Here is a 21971-nt window from a genome sequence, read left to right as displayed (position 1 = left end):
TAGGTAGAACAAAGAATTTTATCTTTGGGTCAGAAGGTATCTTGTCTTTTCTTCCTTGTGTTTTCCAGGCATCCATACCATGCAAGGAATGACAGCAGACTGGGTTCTGCACTCATTGTTCCTGGTGTCCTTTCTTGAGGTGTTGATAGGACACAGATGGTCCAGCCACACCCCATACCTTGGCCTTCTGAGGTATGGAGCTGTTGGTGTGATTCTGCTTATGACAAGCTCCTTGTCTCCCCAAGAATGGTTGTTGGAACAGGGTAAGGTGATTCCAACTTGCACATTTACTGGCAGAAATTCTGTAGAGCTTCCCATACCAATAAGTTTAGAAGTAGTTTCATATTCCACTGATCATTGTATTAAGTGACCAAGGGCACGCTGGGGCAGTTAATGTGGAATGTTCTAGTCTTCATTTTCTTTTTTTTTATCATTGTAGTAAGATGAACTTATATTTTCTATGTTAGTTGCACACAAGGTGACCAATGTAACAGTGCCGTATCAGCCTCAGTGACCACTGACAGAGTTTACAGAGCACACTCAGTTCTCCTGATGGGAATCCCTAGTCCAGTGTCAGCACATACTCTCACGGACTCCAAGAGGGGTCTGGTTTCCATGATGGCTGCCTAAGCCCGTGGGCCAGGATCTCCCAGAGCTGAAACCTCACCCCTTCTTCATGGTCTGCCAGGATTCCTAGTGAGAAAAGCTCAGAGCCAACACGCTCCTTCAGTGATCTAAGGCCTCTGCCTCATAAAAATGTTGGGAATTCCTGATTTAACAGACTTCCTCCCCAACCCACCCCCTCAGGCTAAGTGTAAACCAACCACCTTGGAAATTTGTTCTTAAAAGGAGAAATGTTAGGGGATCCCAGAAACACCAGGGTCATTTTATCTCTTAATAGTTTCTCCAAGTCATACTGGTTATGAAACAAAAGACCTCATATTCTGATAAAAAAAATTTCTTTTCCATTCAAAGTAGAAGAAATGAAGCCCTGAAGAGTCTTCTTGTCCTAACCCAGAAATGAAGTTTTTATACCTGAGATGGAGGTGCTCACCTTGAACTTCCCAATCAGCATAGAGCCCTGCTTATGATGCCCTAGAGGAACTCTTTTAGGCCTCTGGGGCTGACAATCTCCAACGGAGAGTTGGGCCAGTTTATTTTTAGGAGATCCTTCTCTGGACCATGTTGACATTTGTCTTCCTGAAGCCTCTTCCTATTGGCTTGAATTTTGCCTTGGAAGTCACACAGAACAAGTCTCTTTCTTCCAAATAGCAGTCATCCCCCAAATCTGAGTTTGTGGTCCTAAACTTCCTGTGAGACCCAGCCTCCAAGACAGCACCCAGTAATTCCCACCTGGCACCCAGAGCCTTGCCAAGGCCACTTCCACCGTCTCAAAGTAGTCTGTGTGACTGATAGAATACGGAAGGCTTGTGACTTCAGAGATGAGGTCATAAAAGGCACTGCATCACTTACTCAGGGGATGGCCAGTTGCTGGCTCACTGGGACACTCAGTGGAGCATCCTTGTAACTATGTGAGAACCATCCTCCAGCCTCAGTCAGGCCTTAGAGGATGGTGCAGCCCCCCTTGACACCTTGACAGGTTCCTTAGTGAGAGACCCCAAGCCAGAACCTCCTATTTAAGTTACTTCTGATTCTTCTTACAGCCTATGTCAGACAATGTTTGATTTCGCTGCTAAATTTGAGGGTACTTTGTTATATTGCAATAGATAATTAACTGAGTTAATTATCTGGAGAAGTCCTGAAGACAGCAATTAGAAAGAAAATAAAGACTAGAACATTCCACATTCACTGCCCCAATGTACCCTTGGTCACTAATACAATGATCAGTGGAATATGAAACTATTTCTAAACTTATTGGTATGAGCAGCTCTTCAGAATTTCTGCCAATAGATAATACAGAGTTCCTATATATGTGCCTTAAATGAGAAGGTCTGTAAATTTTTTATCTCAGGACAAAGTGATTTTTTTTCTTAAGTGCCCTTCTTAAAATAGTTCAGCATAGAGTAACCATGACAATGACAGCAACAACAAAGACATTTACCCAAATGCCTGGGGTGTTGGCCTCTGGGCTGAGTTTTAAACCTACAGTTGAACTTGACTCTTATAAAAGCTTTGTGACATAGATTCTATTATTCGACCCATTTTACAGATGAGTAATACAAGTTTAGAGAGGGTTAGGGCCTTGCCCAAAGGCTTACAGCTAGAAGAGTTGGAGAGGAAATCTAGAAATGGGCCTCTTGACCCTGGAGCTCTTGCTATAAATCTCTGGGATGTAGGAACAGAGTTCAGTAGGAAGATCATTTCCCACGGCCTGATTTCTACACTAATGTCAACTTAAATCTCTATCAACTTTGCCAGCAGTTCTAGAATGCTGTTGGATTATATGAACTTGTGATCAACTAAAGCCTCTAGCTTTTTCTCTACTTACACAGCCATCAAACTTGGACTTACATCCTTCCTAATTAAATCATTATTCTTAACCTAAATACTATTAAATGTGTCACTGTTCAATTTAACCTAGTTGACTGGCTTTGATCTATTAATCTAGCTGAATCCTCTCTCGCGCCTTTGTTCTATCACAGGATTCAACACGAGCTATTGTTCTGGGCATTGTGTCACCTTTGAGTGGGATAAATGTGCCTTACATGTCTTCCTTTGATTTGTTCACAGAATTCTCAGCAGGAAAGGAGGATAGATCTCACTGGCACACCTTGGAGGCCACCTTTCAGGTCAAAAGAATATATCAGTGAATGTTTTCTGAGAATGCTCTGGTTAAAAATTTCCTGCCTTTCCCCAAAACTCATAGGTGATCCCATGTGGGGTGTGTCCGGGGATCCACTCATGTAAGTTCACCGACGCTGTTCTACCTCACCTGGTACCTCCCCTAACTGTGAATTCTTTTTAACTCCTACTTCTCCACTTTGTTCAACTGGATAATTTTATTTTGTCAAGAGTCTTGCAGAGACCACATTGCATTATCTTGATAGCACGTTCCTGATAGCATTTCTCTCACCAGTCCTACAACACTAAAAAAGGAAGCAAAGTTAGTCTCACTGGCTCTCTGGGAGGTTTCATTCACAAGACTCAGGTTTTCTATCTGCTAAAATGCTTTGGTCTAGAATTTCCCTGGGAGTATCAAGTTTTATCCTCTCTGAAGAATCTTGAGGCATTTTTACATATTTAAAATCAGAAACATATTTGTCTTTTTCTACTCTCAGGGCCATTTTTACACTTGCCACTCTTGCTTACGAATACCAACAAGGACGGCGCCATTTTTGCTGCAAGTTTTCTCAGGCCCTGAGGTGAGCTTCATCTGCACCTGTCCAGCATATTCATTTATGGCATTAGATGATCATCAACTAAATAATTCTGGCTCATCTATTTCTTATTTACTATATTTATCTTTATCTTGACAGAAAATATGAAAGCCAAATTATAATTACTAGTATTCTTTTCCTGGTCTTTTTGGACTTCTTTAAATTTTGGGTGGCGGGTACCAGGGATTGAACTCAGGGGCACTCAGCTACTGAGCCTCATCCCTAGCCCTGTTTTGAATGTTATTTAGAGACAGATTCTCAGTCTCACTGAGTTGCTCTGTGCCTTGCTTTTGTTGTGGCTGGCTTTGAACTTGTGATCCTCTTGCCTCAGCCTCCCAAGCCACTGGGATTACAGGTGGGTACCACCACGCCCAGCAACTTCTTTCCTTTTTTACCTATCGGTTCCCAACGACTGCTTTAGAAAGCGCTTTGTTTGTGTGGCCAAAGGGGTGCGTGGACAGGCCCAAGTTCCTTCAGTCGTCAGCTCCCTGACATCCTCATGGACACCTGCCAGCACCCAGAGGAACACCTGCTACCTATGAGGCACAAGCATTCCCTCAACATACCTCTCTTCGTCACCTCTTGGGACACATCCTTCTCTTCATCTCTGCAAAACTTATTAAACTGTGGACCAGAGAATTCCTCCTGCAGATGCACTGGGGTTCCTTATCTCTCTTCCCCCTACACTTTCTCACACACCTTCAAGCTATCAACTTGGAGACATCAAGAGCCACCCAAGCTCCCCAGGTCGTGTTCCCTTTTCGAATCCTACATATGGGATCACATCTGGTTCTTCTCTGAATTTTGGGAGGCTCTGCGTTCTTGACCTCTCGTGCTGCCTTCTTCCACATCTACAAACTTCAGAATAGCACATACAGATACCAACGGGTTGATCTTCTTAGGTTGAGACTGTCTTCAAAGAAGCAGTTGTCCTTGCTGCCTCTCCTACCTTCTGGGTAACACTACAACCAATAGGTATGTGAGGAATTTTTCAGGTGCTCAATCTGTGGCATGCTGAGATTTCCAGAAAATGCACCAATCTCAAGGTTGCTGTCAAACCACATTCTATCCTTATGACTACTTTATAATCACGATGCAGATAGAATTAATTGCTTGGATATAGCATCTATCCTTACACTTGATCCGTGATGATGTTAGTTTTTGAAATTCATTTTTTAACGTTAAAAGTCCACAGCTCCATTGAGTGCATTTGTTGATTTGGGGCTGCCCAGCAAATATTTCTGACTTTCTAACAGCACTGAATTTTCTTTCAGGGCATTATGTCTTCCCCCACAGGTTTGCACCCCATGGGCACCATGGTCAGTTGCCCTGTGGCCCTTATATTCTCTCTCCCTGGCACATGAATGTTGAGAAGAAAGACAAAGATAATGCAGCTGCAGTCCCATGCAGTATAACTGTGGCAGGCCGAGCATGGCTCCTGTTCTAGGATGGAAGAGGTTCCAGGAGGCTCCATGGAACCTTCTGGGTTACCATCCATTTCCAAATGTAATTCTCCAGCTTTCCTGCTGATTCTATGGGCTCCCCAAAGCCCACAAGATTGCTTTTGTTTGAGTGAGGCAACATGACTGCTGTGACCAAAGAATCCCCACTGACGTGTCCTCAGCACAAGGACTATTCTTCCCACCTTGTATTAAAATGCTGTTTCTTCTCACTAAATCCCTAGTGCTGAGAGGATCATGGAACCACTGGATCAAGTCACTGGAACCATCCATCTACTTCAGCTTCTCAAACACATTTCCTTAACAAGCCCACGATGCAGAAACTGGATTAAAATTTCAAGTTTAATCTCTCTGCTGTGCCCTAAGTCTAGAGTTACCTCAGGCCTCAAGTACGGTTTATAGTGAGCCGGTGTTCTGCATTATTACTGCCCTTTCTTCTTCCTTAAATCAAGCTCACCCTTCCCAAATTGATAAAGCCTAGCCTCATAGTTGACTTTAATGTTTTGCAAAATTAAAAACCCAAGAGCTGGGCATGGTGACACATGCCTGTAATCCCAGAGGCTGGGGAGGCTGAGAAAGAAGGATCACAAGTTTGAAGACAACTGAAGCAAAATGAGGCACTAAGCAACTCGTGAGACCCTATCTCTAAATAACATTCAAAATAGGGCTAGGGATGTGGCCCATTGGATGAATGTCCCTGAGTTCGATCCCTGGTACTACCCCCCACCCCCTGCAAAAAACAAAAACAAAATGAGGACTGAGAATCCAAAGGAACTGAATACTGCTTAAATTTCAAACTATACCTGCCACCCTCTCCATTATATCTGTTGTTACAGTCTTGAGTCTATCTTCTCTCTCTCAAATTGCTATTTATGGACACATTGATCATCTTGGTAGCTCTTTAGCTAAAAATGCACTTACTTCCTTACCCTTGAATGCTACAATCTATCTTTGCTGGAATCCTTATGGGCTATAGTCATATTTACATATCAGGTTTATATAGGAAACAAGTCCATTTTGGTGGCTCTATAATGACCATTCTCCATTTTGCCTCAAAAGAACAATCAAGAAAGACTGGATACCTGCCAATTAGCGACATCAGTGCAACACTGGACCCTTCCACAGGAAGTCACAATTCACAACCATATTGCCAACTTATGGAATTGAAGACTTGGGATTGTCTATCCTTCCAGGTGTTAAGGTCACGGTATTTGAAAGGCAAAAGCTCACAGTAATTATCTTAATTGACGTGTCCTAAATATGTTTTTCCTAGCCTGCCAAGTCACGAAGTCATTGCTCTCTGCTGCTCACTAGAGTGGATCTTTCATGTGTGTACCCACACATGAGAGAGTCCCTGCTTATGGAGAAGTCTAGATTTTCCAATCGATGCAGCAAAAATGCCCTCTGTAGACCTAGATGGTGAAACAATGAACGTTCTGATGGATTCTACAGTGGCTCTGAAGGAAAGGAAGGCACAGGGAACAAAGGCAGAGTATTTCACCTCTTTTGATCCTTGTCTGGGCACCTTTAGGTTACCCTTACTCTTAGTGGGAATAGACCCCAACCCAACACCCAAGAAAATTCCACCTGCATTCTTAACAACTATATCTCCCTGCCTTTATTTAATTCTTGTTTTTAATACATTTTGAAATTGCAAAAGCAACATAAGTTCAAGGCAGAAAGTTGACAGTTCCAGTATCTCGTTATTACTATGTACGAAACTGAACATCCATCCTACACAGATTTTTATTCATGCATATTTATGATTATCTTCCTGGGAGTAGAATTAGTGTGATAAAGGGACACTCATTTCTAAGACTTCTCAGACATACTGTCGGGTTGTGTTGCAGGATGTGTGCAAGCATATACACTTCCCTAAGTACGGGGTGTGTTTCTTCATATCCCTTCCAACACTGGATCTTATCTTTCATTTCCCTTTGCCAGTTGTATGGAGGTCTATGTGTATCTCTTACATTAATAGTATTTTCTTGAGTTGTGATGCAGAATGTTGTTTATATGAATATTAGAATGTTCATTTCAACTTTTGGTTAATTAGCTGTACCTATCTTTTGCCTTATTATTTTACTTTTTGGTATTGGGGATGGAACCTGGGGGCATTTATCACTGAGCTACTCCCCAGCCCACTTTTATATTTTATTTAAAGACAGAGTCTTGCTGAGTTGCACAGGGCCTCACCCTATTGCTGAGGCTGGCCTTGAACTTGTAATCCTCCTGCCTCGGCCTTCCAAGTGGCTGGGATTACAAGCGTGCACCACTCTGTGCGATTCTTCTACCTATTTTCTATAGATGTTATTTCTTGTTTATTTGTTAGCACTCTTTAAAATATAATAACTCTGTATCCTGTTATATATATTACAAGTAATTTGTGGTTTATGTCTTCAATGTGTTTATGCAGAAGTCATACAGACCTTATAATTAGAGGCCTTCCTTGAGATTATATAAATATTTACCTCTGTTTCTTTCTACTAGTTTATATTTAATTTATATTTAAACCATCTAAATTTTTAGTGCATAGCATGTGCATTATTTTCTAGAGCCAGCTAATTATCCCAACACCATTTGTTGAACAGTTCATAATTTTCTTATTGTCTGAAATCCTACCTTCAGCATACATTAAGTACTCGCTTTCTGGTTTGTCTGTTTAGTTCCATTGAGAACCTGTGTATCTGCACCAGTATCAAACCATTTATTTATTTTAACCTTGTAATATGATTCAATATGACAGTTCAAGTTTGTCCTCCTCCCTTGCATCGGCCACTCCTTTTTGGAGAACAGGTTGTATGTTCTCACCTGTTTGTTTTTTTCCAGATGAGTTTCAGAATCATTTATAAGTTCCTTCCCCCATATCCAGTCTTTTGGGGACTGACATAAACTAGAGATAACTAGTCCATTTACAAAATTGAGTTTTCCTAGCCACAAATGTGCTCTGATTATCTCTTTATGCATATTTCTTTTTCATTTTTTGGGGGGGGAGGATACTGGGAATTGAACTCAGGGGAACTGGACCACTGAGCCACACCCAAGCCTTATTTTGTATTTTATTTAGAGACAGGGTCTCATTGAGTTGCTTAGCGCCTTGCTTTTGCTGAGGCTGGCTTTGAACTCTCGATCCTCCTGCCTCAGCCTCCGGAGTCGCTGGGATTACAGGCATGTGCCACTGTACCTGGTGCTTTATGCATATTTCTATTGTGGGCCTGCAGCAAAGTTCCACAGAAGTCCTGCACACAATCGTTACTGCATTTATTATTTCTATGCTTGGCTTCCTGTTAACCACCCTGGACAGGATCTGAAGAGGCCTCTGCTTCCAGGCTTGCTATAATACTGTGTACCAGAGGCTGGAAGGATGTGCCAGGGATAGAAGAATGGCACTGCAAAGGCCTGGTCCTGGTGGTTGGCTCCATCACACCCACTCTTAATGACTTTAACCAAGTCACTCCCTTTCCTGGGTCTGTTTACTTCTTTGTAAATGATAGGTTTGTTCTCCATAGCTAAGGTTCTTTTCAGGTTAAAATTCAGATTATATCAAAAAGGAAATGATGGATGGGACTGTCCTTTGAGGTTGTGTCTATTCATGACACAATGCTTAGGCTCTGAAGGAGTAAGGAATAAAGGGGTGGCTAAGTATGGCTAGTTTAGTCTGAGAAAAACCTGGAGATGGCAAACTTGAATGTGGGTTGTTGAGGGGCACATGGGTCGGTTTCCCCATGCAGAACAAGGGCTCAGATCTGAGAAGAAGAGGAAAGCAGAGTCCATCCAATGGGACTAGATACCACGAACCAGGGTAGACCCTTGACCAGAGAGCAGCAAAAGGGAGTCAGCGCAAGTTTTCGTACACTGTTTCTTTTAGCCATGCCCTGGGAGGCAGTTCTACAGAATCCACCACTCAAATCCATGAGCGCCTAGTCAAGGAAGTCCAGCCTAGTCCTAAGGTTTCCTCAGTCCAAAGATTTGTCAAAGAATCCAGGTAAATTACATCAGGGGTCTTGGCCTTGACTGCATCAATTCCAGGAGTTGAGGGGGAATGGGAAGCACAGAGCAAGAGGATCTTCCCTGGCCCAGGAAGCAAAGCAGGTCTGTGATGAACCAGGCACGGGAGGCACAGTGGTCCCAGAGTGGGTTTGGACAGGCTGCCCTGCAGAGCTCTGCTAGGGACTCAGATGTGTTCTAATGCTCAGGCTCCCTGGGCAGAGGTTCTTCAGCAGGTGAGTGCCTTCTCCCACCAGCTGCTGGGGAGAGGTGGGCGTTGGAATGCTGCTCCTGGGCGCCCTGGCCTCACTCAACCTGCCATTTCACACACCCATTCCTTAACCTCATTCTCTGCCCATTTCATTCCTCTTCCCACGCAGTGTTTACTAAAATCTCTCCTCCCCACTGGACAAAGCACGAGACCTGGGTTTCCTGGGCTGTCTGGGGAATGTTCCCACAACTAGTGAGCCACCAGGCAGAGAACCAGTGGGTGGCCACCCTGTGCCACCCACTCCAGGCAGAAGGACCCCATCTTCCACCTTGGGGATCACAGATGTTCTTGGGAACAAGAAAACCAGGCCATCTCTGAGAACGACTTTTCCTCTGGGGCTTACAAGTGAAAAAACAAAAACACCTTACAGGAAAGGGAGATAAAGGATCCTGTAGCTTCACTGTTTGTTTATAAAGCAGGGGACAGTAGTCAAGGGACAAGCCAGAACCTGTGTGGCATTTTATAATCACTGTGTCTAGAAGCCAGTGTTTAGTTACATGTTTTCTTCTGTAGACTCGGATCTTGCCATTCATGGTGTGGTCCATGAATGAACAGATTTGATGTGGACTGGGAACTTGCTGGAAATGCAGAATGCCAGGCCCCACTCCTGGACCCCGAACCCAAATCTGCATTTTAACCAGCCCCAGAAGAGCTCTATGCATGCGCACCTAGAGTCGTGCTGCTTTGGCATGCTGCTTCTCAATCCTGGCTGCACACTGGAATCCCCTTGGAAAAGTACCAGTGCTTGGGCCCAACCCCACACCCACAGATAATGATTTAATTGTTCTGGTGTACATCCAAGACAATGGGTTTAAAAAAAATTCCATGGGTGAATCTAATAGGCAGCAAAATTTGAGAACCGCTGTCTAGCCTACGTATCAATGAATTACAAGAAAACAAGAGAGAAATTCTTTCCTGGATTATAAATAGAATTACAGAAAGCTTTGCAAACAATTATGGCAAAATTCCTTGAGAATAAATGGAACATGCTACAGATATGATATGTCTTTACCACTTAGTGTCAATAAGCAACGTGCTTGGGGAAAATAAAAACATTCAGTTGTACTCTTCAGTGGAATGAACAGATAACACTTTCTTTCTTCTGTCTTTTTCTCACTTTGTGATTAAAAACTAAAAAAGCCTCTTCATGGAACAATTTTCAGAGCATAGCAAATGGGAACATTTTTGTGCTCTAGTTTTCTTAGCATGATTTCATTTTAGCATTGCAAATTTTGGTCTGATAATGTGCTTTGCAGTAGGGCACCGTCAGTATAGTGGAGGCTCTTGTGTTCTCTTGTAGAATACAGAGTTTCCTTTTTACTCACATACTCCTTTAATGTAGTTGGACATCAATCTTTCTAGCTTAGAAAGGACGTTTTATTTCATTGCCAGGGGATAGAACTTCCAAAAAACACAAATGTCTTTCAGCATCATGTTGAGTAAATAATCAAGGGTCTATGAATTGGTCTCTCTCTCTAACTTCCTGCCTTATTTTGCTTTCAACTCATAGGTGAGCTAGGAAAGGACATCTGCGTGAACGTTCCTGCCACCTAGGCAGGCTATCAGCCCTGAAGATGAGTCTCAGCCTCCAGAGCTTCCTAGGCTTGGCATGTTGATCTGCTCCTGGAGTTTGTCAACGAAAAGCAACACACACTATGTTTGTGGACCAGTCAGTGCCTTTCCTCTGAATTCAAGCCATTCAAACAAATCAACTCAGGAAAATATACAGTGACTCCTGGTTCAAGTTTCCCCAAGAATACCAGAGTTCCTATAGGATATGACCACATGAAATGGAACCTGACAGCAGAAAAACCGTTGATGTCCTCTGTCCAGGTTCAGAGGGAGCACAGAGTTCACATCCCCACCTTCAACACCGATGGAAGGCATTGTGAGTGCCCATGGCCCCAGGAGGAAGCCAGAAAGTTCACTGAGAATTGGATGGGGACAGTGACCTGAGACTCTGGATGGTGCTTCTTCCAGGTCTCTCAACAGCCAGGAATGCAGTGTCAGGAATGGGTCAGAATGGAGTCCTCGGCACCAGCCCAGGCTGAGGTGGGGAAGGCCTGGTGAGGTCTTGGGAGGTTGGCCAGGACTGATGGCTTTCAGTTCAGTAGAGGGAGGAGGCCCAACAACCGTCCCAATCCAAACCAAACTTTCCAGCTTGGCCCAACGCAGGAGACAGGAGACATTACCCACACCATGTCTGTGCAAAGGAAACCCACTCCAAGATGGCTCCGCCAAAGTCTACCAAGTCTCCTTGGAGTGGATAGTGAGCTGGCCTCTAAAAACCTTAGTTTTTTTAAAAAAATGTTCATTCCCTTTATCTTCTTGAGAATTCACAAAGGACAAATATACCCTGTGACAAGTCTCCCTCTCACCCTATCCCTAGCTAGCCAGGCCCCCTCCCTGGGGACAGTGACATAAGGGGCCTCATGTACATGACTTCCTGGCACTCCCTTCCTTGTAAGAAGGGTCCTCTGATGAGTGAAGGGTACCTCTTTGGTCTCCTCTGGCTTACATACAGGCATGTAGAAAATTCCAGTCTCTTTCAGTGTCCTTATTCCTTGGGAAGCCCCAGGACGCTGTTCCACGTGGCACGGAGAAAGAGAGCATAAAACTGCACATCTCCAGCATCTGGCAGATGGCACACATGCAATGTTTTCTTCCACCAAATATCAAATGAGCTCCTTTTCTGTGCAAACTTGCTAGATGCTGCAGAAGAGGAAGCCATGAACGAGCAAGTCATGCTCTCCTTTCGCAGGATGTTAGACCTGGGTGAGGTTGGGACCCACCCTCCAGTTGATGGGGAGACAAGCAAGAGAAAACAAAGGAGTGAAGAGGAGGAGGCAGCAAGACTACAGGCAAAACCTTGAGAACTGATGCAACAGGGGCCGGGAAAGGAGAGAGGGAGCTTGTTCCCTATGGATTGGAGCCACTCTACAGCCCTACCATTTCATCTTCACAGCTACTTGAATGTGGCATTCCCTTCTCCACACCTGGCCGAGTTGGGGCCAAGGGAAGAGGATTCTAGAACAGGATTTAATGGGCCCTGTCTTGGATCATGGTCAGTTGAGGATGGCCCTGGAATCTTCTCAGCCAGACTGTGTATCCCTTGAGGTCAGGTGTGGACAGAACAAGTGGCTGCATGTTTCATTCATCATTACCAGACAAACAAGTATTATTTTCCCATTTCTGAGACAAGGAAACAGAATCAGAGAGGTTAAGTAACTTGCTCAAGGTTGCTCTGCAGGCTAGAGTCAGAGCTAGCTGGATCAGGAACCCAGGGCTGTCTGGTTATTCCAGCTCAGATCTCTTTTCCCCCCTCTAGGCCTTGTTCACCTTGATGCTCCTGGATATCCTTTTTGATGACTGATTTGATTTTTGTGTAAATTAGGTGTTTTCCATATTCCCAACTTTTGACTTCAAAACCCAAGCCCAATTTCACAGCCTTTCCACATGTTGGGATAGCAAGTTGTGACTGTGCCCCCTCTGCATGTTTCTTAATCACTGTGCTTCAAATGTGCTCAGAAAAACAAAGGTATCTTTCATGTTACTTCCTGGTAAAACAACTCTGCAACTGGTGTTGCTAAATTCTAGAGCAATTTGTCCCAGTTGTTATAAGACTGATTTCATTCTCATTTTAAAATTTGAGTTTTTATAGGCATACACACTAACCTGACGACTTTGTACATCTCATTAATATGTTCAAACTCAATTTGTGATGAATATAGATCATGGTTCTTGTACTTATGTGCAGAAGAGAGCACATACGTGTCCATTTACTAAGTTATTAAACATGCCACACATGCTAGCATCAAGCGATAACTCTCACTATTAATGTTTCCATTTCCAAAACAGATACATAGAATAAGGCCCACATTCCCTTCTGGTCAAGTGGGTTGTAGAGACCTGGGCCATTCCACTGTACTGCCTTGGTGTGTTATTATAGCCTCAAAATTCTCATATTTCTATATGTGTAAGCTCTGTCATGGTTTGGATATTTGTAATGATAGGAGCCTGAGTAGGAAAAATCTTCTAGGAAATATTTCTAGAAAGATCTAGGACCATTATGGGAAACTGAGACCCACACCCCGCCCCGTATCAGTACACCTTGGCAACTATCTATCGTGGTTCTGATGTCTTCTAATCCCTGCATATGCCTTCACTTGCCTCCGTAGCACTCAATGAAATGTTCCAGAATCTTCTATATGAGAATACACCACTCACTTAAGCACACCCCACCAAAGGAAAATGCTAACAATAGTGTAGCCAGCTTCCAAGACAAACTAAAATCTACTCACAGCCTCACCCATACTTATCAGTGTCAAAGCAATGATGCATCTAATGATGATAAACATATGCTTGAGGAAGAACAGATCTTTAGAGCAAGGAGGGATGATGAAAATGAGGTAGAGAAGGCATTTCTTAAGGCTGTGACTAGAATCTAGGTCTCTGAGCTGCTCGCCAGGACCAACTAATGGGTACACGGCTCAAGTTCAAATTCGATTTTTCTTCCTTCTCTAAATGTATTAGTTTCCTATTACTGCTGAAACAAACTACTACAAGTTTTGAGACTTAAAACCACACAAATGTATCATCTTACAGTTCTGGAGGTCAGAAGTGTGAAATGAGTCTCAAGGGGGCAAGAAGCAAGGTGGCATCACTATCACAATTTCTAGAGACAGTAGGGAAGAATGTGCTTCTCGACCTTTCTTTCAGCCTGAATTCTTAAACTTCTTCCCTCTTCACAGCTCCTGTTCTGATTTTTACCCTCTTGCCTTCCTCTTGATGAGGGTCTGTGTGATTATAATGTGCTGACCCATCCAGGGTAATCTCATTTCCAAAGTTACATCTACAAAGTCCCTTCTGATGTGTAAGGTAAAATAGTCACAATTCCTGGGGATCAGGGGGTGGACATCTCTGGGGGACAATTAGGACAAGCCTACCCCACTACACACAAGCCTCTCTATTGCCCACAAAAAACATTCTCCAGTTTGATGGCGCTCCTGAAATGCAAAGCTGGGTAGAGAAGTAGGAAGAGGAAAGTTAACACTTTTTGTTTGAATGGGCATAATCCACAGCCCAACAGAAGTCAGAAATTGAAGCACATGACTATGTCCATTAGTACTATACACAGGTGTGCAATGACGAAACAGCAAATGACAGATTTGGCCTCAAAATAAAGTAACTTGTAAGATACAAACCTGAAGAACTTCCATCAAAATGGAAAAAGGCAAAATACCTAAACAAGAAACCACCAAAGACATCACTGCCATTTACCTTCAACCCTCAGCCAGGGACTTGGCATGACATGTTCCAAGTGGACTGGTATCATCCACATAGGCTCTGCTCATCTACTCCAAGGCATTTTGAAACCTTTCATAGGATCTCTTATCATCTCAGCACTTGGAGTTTTCTTGATAAATATCTTGCTGCAACGAACATTATCACAAGTACATCTTGACACAAATACACTCCTGCTTATTTTCTTAGGATAAATCCTTAGAAGTGGTACTTCTGGATCAACGGGCAAACAGGGCTTATTTTATAGCCTTATGATGAAGATTACCAACCGGCTCTCATAAAAGTAGCAACAATTTACACACCCAACAAGTCTCCAGTTTTATCTGCTTTGTACACAGACACTTCCCTTAACTTTGTTAATCTAATCAATAAAAATGGTCTCTCATTTATTTGCATTACTTTGATGACTAGGGAGGGGAGATATCTTTTCTATATTTATTGGCCATGAGTAACTACACATCCTTTTATGACTTGCCTATTTAATTAATTTATTTATTCTCTTACTGGTATGTTAAAATTTTGTGATTGATTTTTTAAGAGTAATTTATGTGTGAAGGATATGAATCCTCTTTAGGATTCAGATATTGACAAATATTGCTCATAGATTTTCTTTCTATAGTGTTTTTTGTGTGGCTCATAATTTATCATCTGTATGTATCTATTTTCCTTTATGATTTTTGTCTTCAATGTTCTGATTAGTTTTCCTTTATCTAATTATATATTAATTTATATCATCTTAGAGAACTTTTGTGCTTCTTTTTTTAAAATTTTTTTTTAGTTGTAGTTGGTACAATATATTTATTTATTTTTATGTGGTGCTGATGACTATTTGATGACTAATTGAACCCAGTTCCTCACACATGCAAGGCAAGTGCTCTATCATTGAGCTATAGCCTCTGTACTTCTTTTAAATAGTTCAATCAGATTGAACTCATTTTAGAATCAGCTTGAACTTGTTTAGAATGTCATTACCTTTTCCAATAAAATTTGTTTCTTTTTAAATGTTTAGCCTGCCATCTCAGAATCATCTATGACATGATCCACCTTTTCCTTATGGATATGAAATGGCCCTTTACCACATATGGACTTGTTACGTGCAGTTGGGTCTCTCTTGGACTTTTCCATGCTGGTCTGTGAATATATCTTTTCTTACGCCAGTGTCACAATGTTTTAATTATTTTAGCTCTACTATACTATTAATATTTGATGGTAAAAATACTTCCACACTTTGAATCAACATTTTCTTGTACCTTATTCTTAAAAGAGAACTTTGGAATCATTTAGTAAAGTTCCCCCTTACTTATCCTGAGCCAGCTGACAGACAACTAGAACTGCTTTAGATTTTGAAAGCAATGATGGGAAGAACAATTTTATCCCATGTGCTTTCCCATTGAGGAACAGGTCTCTATCAAATAAATTACCTTAAATGGAAAAATCTATGGTATTCTTCAAATAGATTCTGAATGCATCTTTTACAGATTATTCCCACGCCGTCTATATAGTTTACATCTTAAAACCATTTGAGGCTGATATTCTCTATATATTTTTTACTGTTATTATGATTGTTCTATTTGGGGGATTTTTTTCCCCTCTTAATTTTTTTGTGGGTGGGGATACCGGGGATTGAACTCAGGGGCACTCAACCACTGAGCCACATCCCCAGCCCTATTTTTGTATTTTATTTAGACACAGGGTCTCACTGAGTTGCTTAGTACTTTGCCATTGCTAAGGCTGGCTTTGAACTCTCAATCTTCTTGCTTCAGTCTCCGGAGCTGCTGGGATTATAGGCACGCACCACTGCAACTGGATTGCTCTTAAGTTTTTAAATATACAGTGCAGTATTTTTTCTTTTCTTTCTTTTTTTTATATAGAAGATTACTAGAATTTTTCATCTTGCATCACTGAAATTTTACACCCATGGAGTAATAATTCCCCACTCCTCACATACACCTAGTATATTTTTCATTGGTTATAGATGATTTATAGGGAAACTAATGACCATTTTCTTACTTGTACCCTACTGTATTCTCTTAACATTCCTAATAGGCGTTCTGGTGGGATGTGTGTGTATTTCTGGTAAATAATTTGTAAAAACAGTGATTTATCTCCTTTCCAACTTGAGTTTACTGAAAGCAGAGTCAGCTGCCCAGATCTCATCAGTACTGATAAACTGCTGCTGCATGCACTTGCGTGGACCTTGAAGTTCTTGTACCTGGAGGAAGGAGGTGCTGGGACCACACCATCATGGTTGCCCTCTGCCGTCTAAGTGCTGCCATAATTATTTTTATTGTGTTTCCGTAAATCTATAATCCTCACGCTCAACTAGAGCTCTACACCTCTCTCCAAAATATGCTTCTACTGGAACACTTCCTTGTTACCACCAAGTTCTTTGCAGAAGACAGTGAGAAAACACCTATTTCAAAGGCCATAGACAAAAAAATTCTAAGCCATGGGAAAATAAAACAAAATACTTCCTACAATATATCTATGAAGATAAAGAAAAAAGGCAAAACCTTAAGCTGGAAACATAACCTCAGACTTGATTCTGGCACAAACTTTTGCCTAGCTGAGGTCAAATCTTGGCTCTTTGTTACTTTAATTCTGTCCCTGGGCAAATACCTGAAACCTCTTGGGCTATAGTTTCCCCATGCAACAGAGAACATATAAAGATGCAATGGAGCTGGGTGTGGTGGTGCACACCTGTAATCCCAGTGGCTTGGGAGGCTGAGGCTGAGGCAAATTCCAAGCCAGCCTCAGCAAAAGTGAGGTGCTAAGCAACTCAGTGAGACCCTGTCTCTAGATTAAAAAAAAAAAATACAAAATAAGGCTGGAAATGTGGCTCAGTGGTCAAGTTCAATCCCTGGTACCCCATTCCCCGCACATAAAAAAAGGAAAAAAAATGCAAAGGGCTTGGTATGGAGCTTAGTATTTCTGCTTTCCTTTACACACTCAACAAAATGTCGTATGTCTTTTATGTGCCCTACACTGTGCTGGGCATTGGGGATAAAACAGACAAGGTTGCTATAGTCAAAGAACTTTAATGGGGCAGGCAGGCAAATGATAAGTAGATAAATGAAATCATTACAGCACTGAGGACTATGAAGGAAGCGCCCAGAGGTGTGATGGACAGTTACTGCAAGAGACCACTAACACAAGGCTTCTCTGAGACGGAGAAGCACAACGGAGCCCCAAAAGACACAAGCAAGTCAGCTGTGGGGAAAACTGGGGAAAGAGCACTCTGGGCAGGAACTAGAGCAAGCGCAAAAGCCTAGAGGTTAGAAAAAGATCTGACACATCTGGGAAAAGGGGAGCTGGAGCACAGAAAGAGAAAAGAGGTGTGCATCTGGAGAGGAGGTGGGCTGCCTGGGAGGGGCTCTCAGGGCAAGAGAGCCTGGGTTTTACTGCACTTTCCGATTGCAGTTGCTTTGTTTTTTGGTACCATGGATGAACCCAGGAGTGCTTTACCACTGAGCCACATCCCTGGCCCTTTTTTATATCTTATTTAGAGACAGAGTCTCACTAAGTTGCTTAGGGCCTTGCTAAGTTACTGAGGCTGGCTTTGAATTTGTGATCTTCCTTTATCAGCTTCCTGAGCTGCTGGGATTACAGGCATGCACCATGGTGCGGGGCTCAGAGGTTTTATTTGTTGTTGTTTTTTTCAGTTGACACCGACGTGAGAGATACTGCTGTGGGTTTGCCATTTAACTCAGAAGTTTGACATACATTCAACTATGTCATTTGTGACAAAGAGATCTTACTTTAGGAGGAGGCTCATTTTATGATTGTGAAGCATTTCTCTTCAATTTCAATCCCCTTGTTTATACCAGATCTAATGCTGTGCACAGAACAATGAAAAGTACCTACTGTGCTTATATGAGAGGCGCAGAGATTAGGAAAAGCTGCTCTTGTGGGCCTCTGCCTACAGAAGCTGAGCTCCTTGGGCATCTTTTCCTTTGGGCACAATACATTCCTACCTGCCAACTTCTGATTAAGAGTTAACTAAGGAAGGGAGGCTCAGGTGAGTGGCCAGGAGGAAAGTGGTCACTCACTAGCTTTTGGAAAGGTTGTAGTGACCTGTAATCTGATACCTGAGATAAAACCTCCACTGCCAAGAACCTTGCCCCATCAGCCTGGCCAACAAGAATCATGTGAAGGCTGTAATCCCAGAAGCTTGGGCAGCTGAGGCAGGAGGATTGTGAGTTCAAAGCCAGCCTCAGCAAAAGCAAAGTGCTAAGCAACTCAGTGACACCCTGTCTCTAAATAAAATACAAAATAAGGCTGAGGATGTGGCTCAGTGGTTGAGTGCCCTTGAGTTCAATCCCTGGTTACCTGCCTCCCTCAAAAAAAGAATCATTGTGGGATCTATGTGACAGCTGTCCAGGTGGACAAATTCTTTCCATCAGTTTTTAAAGTCATTTGTATCAAATGCACTAATCTGTATTTCCCCAAATGATGTTGCATTTATTTACTGTAAGCTACTCTTGCACTGTTCTGCCTTGAACGTTATTAGACACGAAAAGAAGTATAATTAAAAACGGCTTAGTCTAGCATTAATTTTAAACTCTGCCAATGGAAGCAAGCTGATGTGGTATTTTTATAACCAGAGAAAACCGACTTCGGGGACAGTTTCTAGCTTTTACAGAGTAGCAGCACCCCAAGAGTTTATTTGCAAATTAGTTGATTACATCTCATTATCCACAGGAAACTGAATACCATTAAGAGCAGGTGAGAGTGCTGCAAGCTTCCGTGAGCTGATCTCACCTTCTGCCCACCTGACTTCATTGCTGCAGAACTTGACTTTCCTCACCATAGCACTTCGGTTCTTGTGCTGGGAACAAACTTCCTGAGCATATGGATTTCCTAAGTTCATCAAGCCACTGTCAAACATGAACAGGGCTCCTCCCAGGCCAGGGCATTTGCTGCCTTTCCTGGTGTGGTCCTGGGGTATCAGTTGAGTGGGCTGTGGGGGAGCAGAAGTGTAAGGCACAAGTTCAAATTGAACAGGGCCTGGGAAAGAGGATGACAGAATACAAGCCTTAGGTTAAAAGTTTGGGAACAGACTGGGGGGGAGGAAAATCAAGAGGGTCCCCCTGACACTTGTCTTTCTCTTCTTTATCACCAAGATTAATGGAGAGAAGGAGAGGGAGAATGGACCATCCACTTACTGATGATAGAGAGGGGCAGGTGCAAGGGTTTGGAGGACACTGCCCTTCCTTCCCTGACTTTGTTGGAGTAGGAGGTCCTTCCTGTACATGAGCTTGCACAGATCTAGTCTGTATAAAAGTCCACAACTGCCAGGACATAAAGGCTGTATTTGTTCAATACCGTAGTTGATAGGTCCTTTCACATTCATTGAATCTTCATGGCTATGGACGATTATACAAATCAAGACTCAAGTCCCTATCAGAGGATTCCAGGATCCATATACATTCCCTCAACACCTGTGGCTTTCAACTCTGACTGCTTACTAGAATTCCCTGGGGAGATTTAAAACATACTGATGCCTGGACCCCATCCCCAGACCTGTGACTTACGATCTTTGCAGTGAAACTGAGTTGAATAACATTTTATTTTACCCACAAAACAGTGTCATTTCAATAAATGACTAATGTAAACATCTATTCATAAAATACTCATTTTTAAAAGATGAAAATCTTTAAAATTCAGTATATATTGTATATTGTCAACACATCTCAGTTTGGATTAGCCAGATGTCAAGTGTTCCATGGCCACATATGGCTACCATATTGAACAGTGCAGTTCTAAGACAAGCTTCTGGGGGCTTCTAGAGGCTTCTTCTTTGCAAGGAGGATACAAATGCTAGTAGCCTGAGCATCAGGAACTCTTTCACTTAGAATTAAAACATTCACTAAATATCCCTCCTGGGCCAGATTCTTAATTATGTCAGCCTTTGAAAACACACACACATACACACACCGTATTTTCAAATATTAAAGATGTCAAAGCCCTTTGCCCAAACAATATCCTGGTTTAGGGGATAGAATCACTCAAAATTTTGCTACTTAAGCCAAGTTTCAAAAAGTAACTCAATGTGCAGTGTAATATAAGGGCAAAAATGCAGCTTTGGAAAATTCCTTTGGCTTAATCAGTTGGTACTAGTCTTTACAAGAGCAACTCTCTGAATAGCCCTGTAATACCAACACACTTAACCAAGGTTGATCGGTTTAATTTGAAATGTGACTGGTAAGGAAGAAGGCTGCTCTACTTACTGCCTTCTTCTCCCAGGGTGTCTGGTGCTGCCTTGGCTATATTCTGAGTTGAATGGGCTCTCCGTCTGCCAGAGAGCTGTGGGCATTTCTACTACAGAATGACTTAGTAGGTGTACAGTTTGGAAATATGTTTTTTTTTTCCATTCTGTAGGTTGTTTCTTTGCTCTGTGAGCTGTTTCTTCGGCTCTACAGAAGCTGTTTAGTTTGATATAACTCTGTCTACTTTTGCTTTTGTGCTTTTGGGGTCATAGCTAAATAAAAATAATTGCCCAGATCAATGGCCCACAGTTTTTCTCCTGTTTTTTAGTTTCAGATCTTACATTTAGATTTTTCATTCATTTGGAGTCCATTTTTGTACAGGATGTGAGAGAACGGTCTTAAGTATGTGAGATAATGCATGTCATTTAGCTTGATTTAGCCATTCCACATGGAAGCATGTATTAAAATTTCTTGCTCTATAAACATACAATTTTTTTACAAACCAATTTAAAAAGTACTATTTTTTTAAAAAAAAATGCTTCTCTAGGGGAGCTTTCTGACTTCTCAGGCGAGGACAGCCTGCACCCAGTCCCCCCTAACACCAATTTGCTCCTAACTCTGGAAATAATCATTTAATTCAGGTAATGTTTTGCAATTCCAATCCTCATGTCTGCCACTTAAAAGATCCTGAGAGTGAGAGCTGTCCCTTGTCCATCTCTAAAGCCCAGCACAGTCTTCTGTAATAAGCCCTCACATTTAGTCACAAAAATACTTAAAAGAGAGGTGGGGAGGTCAATTTAAATTGGACCAAAGAGCTCTTCAGTATAATAAGCTCCTCTTTCCCTAAGATATCAAAGAGCTTTTTCTTTTTTTTGAAAAGATGTCATTTTCTTCCATTTTGTCCCCTTGGATGGTTAAGAATTTAATCCCTGTAGCTCTAGTTCCTCAATTAGGTACACTCTCCATTTAACAATCTAATTATTTTCTCATCTTCCTACCTTTCTATCTTGTCTTCCCACTTCACGTTTTATAGCCTTAGCATCGAAAGGGAAATGAGGATGAGTTTTCCCCACATAAATTGCTATAAATAGTCCCCACTGTGATCCTCAACATCTCCCTGAACCCTCCCACAAGTGAGAGGGACCTGTATGCATTTCACACACCAGGGAGAGGGCTTGAGAATGTGACCTGCTCGACCAGGTGGTCCTGCAGCCTTCACCTCTCTGCATGGGTGACATGTGCCCAACACCTGCGTGGAGGCGACACCTGCCTATCTGGCCCTCTGTCCCCTGTTCGCCTCTCTGGCCCTTTCGCCTTTCCACACAGCTTCCCTGGGCTTCTTTCCAATCTTTCTTTTTCTTCATGAATCTTGTTGCTCAGTGTAGGACACAGCATCCCACAT

The 21971-nt window shown here is 42.3% G+C and overlaps 1 protein-coding gene and 1 long non-coding RNA gene across 3 annotated transcripts in view; one reads left to right on the top strand and one right to left on the bottom strand.

The window, feature by feature from the left end:
* The window catches only part of LOC110597829 (uncharacterized), a 169022-nt gene extending 154275 nt beyond the window's left edge, over positions 1 to 14747 (top strand). Inside the window, exons 10-11 of the long non-coding RNA XR_013428878.1 lie at positions 69 to 3323; positions 10567 to 14747. This is a non-coding gene — a long non-coding RNA (uncharacterized LOC110597829). The remainder of the gene's footprint in view (positions 1 to 68; positions 3324 to 10566) is intronic.
* The window catches only part of Tgfa (transforming growth factor alpha), a 101361-nt gene that overhangs the window by 29924 nt on the left and 49466 nt on the right, over positions 1 to 21971 (bottom strand). The window lies entirely within an intron of this gene.

Source organism: Ictidomys tridecemlineatus, chromosome 12 (genome assembly GCF_052094955.1).
Source record: "Ictidomys tridecemlineatus isolate mIctTri1 chromosome 12, mIctTri1.hap1, whole genome shotgun sequence".
Lineage (NCBI taxonomy): Eukaryota > Metazoa > Chordata > Mammalia > Rodentia > Sciuridae > Ictidomys > Ictidomys tridecemlineatus.
This window is presented reverse-complemented; position numbering and strand designations above follow the sequence as displayed.